This window comes from Protopterus annectens, chromosome 16.part0, assembly GCF_019279795.1.
Source record: "Protopterus annectens isolate FY-2018-M chromosome 16.part0, PAN1.0, whole genome shotgun sequence".
In the NCBI taxonomy this organism is placed as follows: domain Eukaryota; kingdom Metazoa; phylum Chordata; order Ceratodontiformes; family Protopteridae; genus Protopterus; species Protopterus annectens.
In genome coordinates this window covers 863,902,404-863,909,410 of record NC_056750.1, presented here as the reverse complement: position 1 = coordinate 863,909,410, position 7,007 = coordinate 863,902,404, and positions in this window count along the sequence as shown.

The window sequence follows — 7,007 nt, the reverse complement described above, 5'->3', positions numbered from 1 at the left end:
TTTGGTACCACTGGCAGGCATAACTCCATAGTACTGACAAGTATAGCACTGTAGTACCACTAACAAGCATAGCTCCTTAAAACCACTGACAAGCATAGCTCCTTGGTACCACTGACAAGCAAAACTCTGTAGTACCAACTGTGAAGTATACCTCTGTGGTACCACTAACAACCATAGCTCCTTGGTACCAATGACAAGCATAGCTCATTGGTACCACTGAGAAGCATAGCTCCTTGGTACCACTGACAAGCATAGCTCTGTAGTACCACATAGAAAAAACCTATGTGGTACCACTAACAATCACTGATCCTTAATACCACTGACAAGCATAGCTCCATAGTACCACTGACAAGCATAGCTCCTTGGTACCACTGACAAACATAGCTCCATAGTACCACTGGCAAGCATAACTCCTTAATACATCTGACAAGCATAGCTCCTTGGTACCACTGACAAGCATAGCTCCACAGTACAACTGACAAGCATAGCTCCTTGGTATCACTGACAAGCATAGCTCCTTGGTACCACTGACAAGTATAGTACCATAGTACCACCGACAAACATAGCTCCTCGGTACCAATGGCAAGCATAACTGAATACTACCACTGACAAGCATAGCTCTGTAGTACTACTGACAAGCATGGATCCTTGGTACCACTGATAAGCATAGCTCCATAGTACAACTGACAAGCATAGCTCCACAGTACCACTGAGAAACATAGCTCCTTGGTATCAAAAACAAGCACAGCTCCACAGTACCACTGACAAGTATAGCTCTATAGTGCAACTGACAAGGATAGCTCTGTAGTACCACTGAAAAGCATAGCTCCTTGGTAACACTGACAAGCATATTTCAGTACTACCACAGACAAGCATAGTTCTGTAGTACCACTAACAAGCAAAACTCCTTAAAACAACTCATAAGCATAGCTACTTGGTACCACTAACAAACATAGCTCCATGGCACCACTGACAAGAATAGCTCTGTAGTACCACTAACAAGCATAGCTTCTTAGTACCACTGACAGGCATAGCTACTTGGTACCACTGACAACCACATTTCCATAGTAGCACTGAGAAGCATAGCTCTGAAGTACCACTGGCAAGCATAGATCCTTAGTACCAGTGACATGCTTAGCTCCATAGCACCACTGACAAGCATAGCTCCTTGGTACCACTGACAAGCATAGCTTCACAGTACCACCCACAAGCATAGCACCTTGGTACCAATGACAAGCATAGCTCTTTGGTACCACTGACAAGCATAGCTCTGTAGTACCAATAACAAGCATAGTTCCTTAATACCACTGACAAGCATAGCTCCATAGTAACACTGACAAGCATATAAGTCTGCAGTACCACTGACAAGGATAGCTCCATAGTACCACTGACAAGCATAGCTCCTTGGTACCACTGACAAGCATAGCTCCATAGTACCACTGACAAGCATAGGTCCATGGTACCACTGAGAAGCATAGCTCATTGGTACCACTGACAAGCATAGCTCCTTGGTACCACTGACAAGCATAGCTCCTTGGTACCACTGACAAGCATAGCTCTGTAGAACCACTTACAAATGACAAGCATAGCTCCTTGGTCCCACTGACAAGCATAGCTCCTTGGTACCACTGACAAGTATAGTTCCATAGTACCACCGACAAACATAGCTCCTTGGTACCACTGGCAAGCATAACTGAATAGTACCACTGACAAGCACAGATCCTTGGTACCACTGACAAGCATAGCTCCTTGGTACCACTGACAAGCATAGCTCCTTGGTACCACTGACAAGCATAGCTCCTTGGTACCACTGACAAGCATAGCTCCTTGATACCACTGACAAGCATAGCTCCTTAGTACCACTGACAAGCATATCTCCTTGTTACCACAGATAAGCATAGCTCCTTAATACCACTGACAAGCATAGCACCTTGGTGACACTGACAAGCATTGCTCCTTGGTACCACTGACAAGCATAGCTCCTTAATACCACTGACAAGCATAGCTTTTTGATACCACTGACAAGCATAGCTCCTTGGTACCACTGACAGGCATACATATGACAAGCATAGCTCCTTGGTACCACTGACAAGCATAGCTCCATAGTACCACTGACAAGCATAGCTCCACAGTACAACTGACAAGCATAGCTCCTTGGTATCACTGACAAGCATAGCTCCTTGGTACCACTGATATGCATAGCTCCTTGGTACCACTGACAAGCATAGCTCTGTAGTACCACTGGCAAGCATAGATCCTTGGTATCACTGACAAGCAGACCTCTGTTGCACCATTAACAAGCATGCATAGATCCTTGGTACCACTAGCAAGCATAGCTCCATAGCACAAATGACAAGCATAGCTCATTGGTACCACTGACAAGCATAGCTCCTTGGTACCACTGACAAGTATAGTTCCATAGTACCACCAACAAACATAGCTCCTTGGTACCACTTGCAAGCATAACTCCATAGTACCACTGACAAGCATAGCTCTGAAGTACCACTGACAAGCATAGATCCTTGGTAGCACTGACAAGTACAGCTCTATAGTACAACTACAAGTATAGCATTGTGGTACCACTAACAAGCTTAGCTCCTTGGTACTACTGACAAGGATAGATCCGTAGTACCACTGAGAAGCATAGCTCCTTGGTACCACTGACAAGCATAGCTCTGTACTACCACTAACAAGCAAAATTTCTTAAAACTACTCATAAGCATAGCTACTTGGTACCACTAATAAACATAGCTCCATTGCACCACTGACAAGCATAGCTCTGTAGTACCACTAACAAGCATAGCTTTTTAGTACCACTGAGATGCATAGCTCCTTGGTACTATGGACAAATATAGTTTCATAGTACCACTGACAAGCATAGCTTTGTAGTACCACTAACAAGCATAGCTGCTTAATACAACTGACAAGCACAGCTCCTTCACACCACTGATATGCATAGCTCAATAGTACCACTGACAAGCATAGCACCATAGTACCACTGACAAGCATAGCTACTTGGTACCACTGGCAAGCATAGCTCTATAGTACCACTAAAAAGCATAGCTTCTTAAAGCAACAAATAAGCATAGCTACTTGGTGGAACTGACAAGCATATCTCCTTAATACCACTGCAAGCATAGCTCCTTGGTACCACTGACAAGCAAAACTCTGTAGTACCAACTGTGAAGTATACCTCTGTGGTACCACTACCAACCATAGCTCCTTGGTACCAATGACAAGCATAGCTCATTGGTACCACTGAGAAGCATAGCTCCTTGGTACCACTGACATGCATAACTTCTTGATACCACTGACAAGCATAGCTCTATAGTACCACTAAAAAGCATAGCTTCTTAAAGCAACAAATAAGCATAGCTACTTGGTGGAACTGACAAGCATATCTCCTTAATACCACTGCAAGCATAGCTCCTTGGTACCACTGACAAGCAAAACTCTGTAGTACCAACTGTGAAGTATACCTCTGTGGTACCACTACCAACCATAGCTCCTTGGTACCAATGACAAGCATAGCTCATTGGTACCACTGAGAAGCATAGCTCCTTGGTACCACTGACAAGCATAGCTCTGTAGTACCACATAGAAAAAACCTCTGTGGTACCACTAACAAGCACTGATCCTTAATACCACTGACAAGCATAGCTCCATAGTACCACTGACAAGCATAGCTCCTTGGTACCACTGACAAACATAGCTCCATAGTACCACTGGCAAGCATAACTCCTTAATACATCTGACAAGCATAGCTCCTTGGTACCACTGACAAGCATAGCTCCACAGTACAACTGACAAGAATAGCTCCTTGGTACCACTGACAAGCATAGCTCCTTGGTACCACTGACAAGTATAGTTCCATAGTACCACCGACAAACATAGCTCCTCGGTACCAATGGCAAGCATAACTGAATACTACCACTGACAAGCATAGCTCTGTAGTACCACTGACAAGCATGGATCCTTGGTACCACTGATAAGCATAGCTCCATAGTACAACTGACAAGCATAGCTCCACAGTACCACTGAGAAGCATAGCTCCTTGGTATCAACAACAAGCACAGCTCCACAGTACCACTGACAAGTATAGCTCTATAGTGCAACTGACAAGGATAGCTCTGTAGTACCACTGAAAAGCATAGCTCCTTGGTAACACTGACAAGCATATTTCCATACTACCAAAGACAAGCATAGTTCTGTAGTACCACTAACAAGCAAAACTCCTTAAAACAACTCATAAGCATAGCTACTTGGTACCACTAACAAACATAGCTCCATGGCACCACTGACAAGAATAGCTCTGTAGTACCACTAACAAGCATAGCTTCTTAGTACCACTGACAGGCATAGCTACTTGGTACCACTGACAACCACATTTCCATAGTAGCACTGAGAAGCATAGCTCTGTAGTACCACTGGCAAGCATAGATCCTTAGTACCAGTGACATGCTTAGCTCCATAGCACCACTGACAAGCATAGCTCCTTGGTACCACTGACAAGCATAGCTTCACAGTACCACCCACAAGCATAGGTCCTTGGTACTAGTGACAAGCATAGCTCTGTAGTATCACTGACAAGCATAGCTTTGTAGTACCACTAACAAGCATAGCTTCTTAATACAACTGACAAGCATAGCTCCTAGACACCACTGACAAGAATAAGTCTGCTGTACCACTGACAAGCATAGCTCCATAGTACCACAGACAGCCAAGCTCTTTGGTACCACTGACAAGCAAAACTCTGTAGTGCCAACTGAGAAGTATAGCTCTGTGGTACCACTAACAACCATAGCTCCTTGGTACCAATGACACGCATAGCTTATTGGTACCACTGACAAGCATAGCTCCTTGGTACCACTGACAAGCATAGCTCTGTAGTACCACTTAGAAAAAAACTCTGTGGTACCACTAACAAGCACTGATCCTTAATACCACTGACAAGCATAGCTCCTTGGTACCACTGACATGCATAACTTCTTGGTACCACTGACAAGCATAGCTCTATAGTACCACTAAAAAGCATAGCTTCTTAAAGCAACTAATAAGCATAGCTACTTGGTGCCACTGACAAGCATATCTCCTTAATACCACTGCAAGCATAGCTCTTTGGTACCACTGACAAGCATAGCTCCATAGTACCACTGACAAGCATAGCTCCACAGTACAACTGACAAGCATAGCTCCTTGGTATCACTGACAAGCATAGCTCCTTGGTACCACTGATATGCATAGCTCCTTGGTACCACTGACAAGCATAGCTCTGTAGTACCAGTGGCAAGCACAGATCCTTGGTACCAGTGACAAGCAGATCTCCGTTGCACCATTAACAAGCATAGATCCTTGGTACCACTAACAAGCATTGCTCCATAGCACAAATGACAAGCATAGCTCATTGGTACCACTGACAAGCATAGCTCTTTGGTACCACTGACAAGTATAGTTCCATAGTACCACCGACAAACATAGCTCCTTGGTACCACTGGCAAGCATAACTGAATAGTACCACTGACAAGCATAGCTCTGAAGTACCACTGACAAGCACAGATCCTTGGTACCACTGACAAGCAAAACTCTGTAGTACCAACTGAGAAGTATAGCTCTGTGGTACCACTAACAACCATAGCTCCTTGGTACCAATGACAAGCATAGCTCATTGGTACCACAGACAAGCATAGCTCCTTGGTACCACTGACAAGCATAGCTCTGTAGTACCACATAGAAAAAACCTCTGTGGTACCACTAACAAGCATAGCTCCATAATACCACTGACAAGCATAGCTCCTTGTTACCACTGACAAGCATAGCTCCTTGGTACCACTGACAAGCATAGCTCCTTAATACCACTGACAAGCATAGCTCCTTGGTACCACTGACAAGCATAGCTCCTTGGTACCACTGACAAGCATAGCTCCTTAATACATCTGACAAGCATAGCTCCTTGGTACCACTGACAAGCATAGCTCCATAGTACCACTGACAAGCATAGCTCCACAGTACAACTGACAAGCATAGCTCCTTGGTATCACTGACAAGCATAGCTCCTTGGTACCACTGGTACACATAGCTCCTTGGTACCGCTGACAAGCACAGCTCTGTAGTACCACTGGCAAGCACAGATCCTTGGTACCACTGACAAGCAGATCTCCATTGCACCATTAACAAGCATGCATAGATCCTTGGTACCATGAACAAGCATAGCTCCATAGCACAAATGACAAGCATAGCTCATTGGTACCACTGACAAGCATAGCTCCTTGGTACCACTGACAAGTATAGTTCCATAGTACCACCGACAAACATAGCTCCTCGGTACCAATGGCAAGCATAACTGAATACTACCACTGACAAGCATAGCTCTGTAGTACCACTGACAAGCATGGATCCTTGGTACCACTGACAAGCATAGCTCCATAGTACAACTGACAAGCATAGGGTTGTGGTACCACTAACAAGCATAGATCCTTGGTACCACTGACAAGCATTGCTCCTTGGTACCACTGACAAGCATAGCTCCTTGGTACCACTGACAAGCATAGCTCTGTAGTACCACTAACAAGCAAAATTCCTTAAAACAACTGATAAGCATAGCTACTTAGTACCTCTAACAAACATAGCTCCATGGCACCACTGACAAGCATGGCTCTGTAGTACCACTAACAAGCATAGCTCCTTGGTACCACTGACATGCATAGCTCCTTGGTACCACTGACAAATATAGTTCCATAGAACCACTGACAAGCATAGCTTTGTAGTACCACTAACAAGCATAGCTCCTTAATACAACTGACAAGCATAGCTCCTTGACACCACTGACAAGCATAGCTCCATAGTACCACTGACAAGCATAGCTCCATAGTACCACTGACAAGCATAGCTCCTTGGTACCACTGACAAGCATAGCTCCATAGTACCACTGACAAGCATAGTACTGTAGTACCACTAATAGCATAGCTCCTTAATACCACTGACAAGCATAGCTCCTTGGTACCACAGAA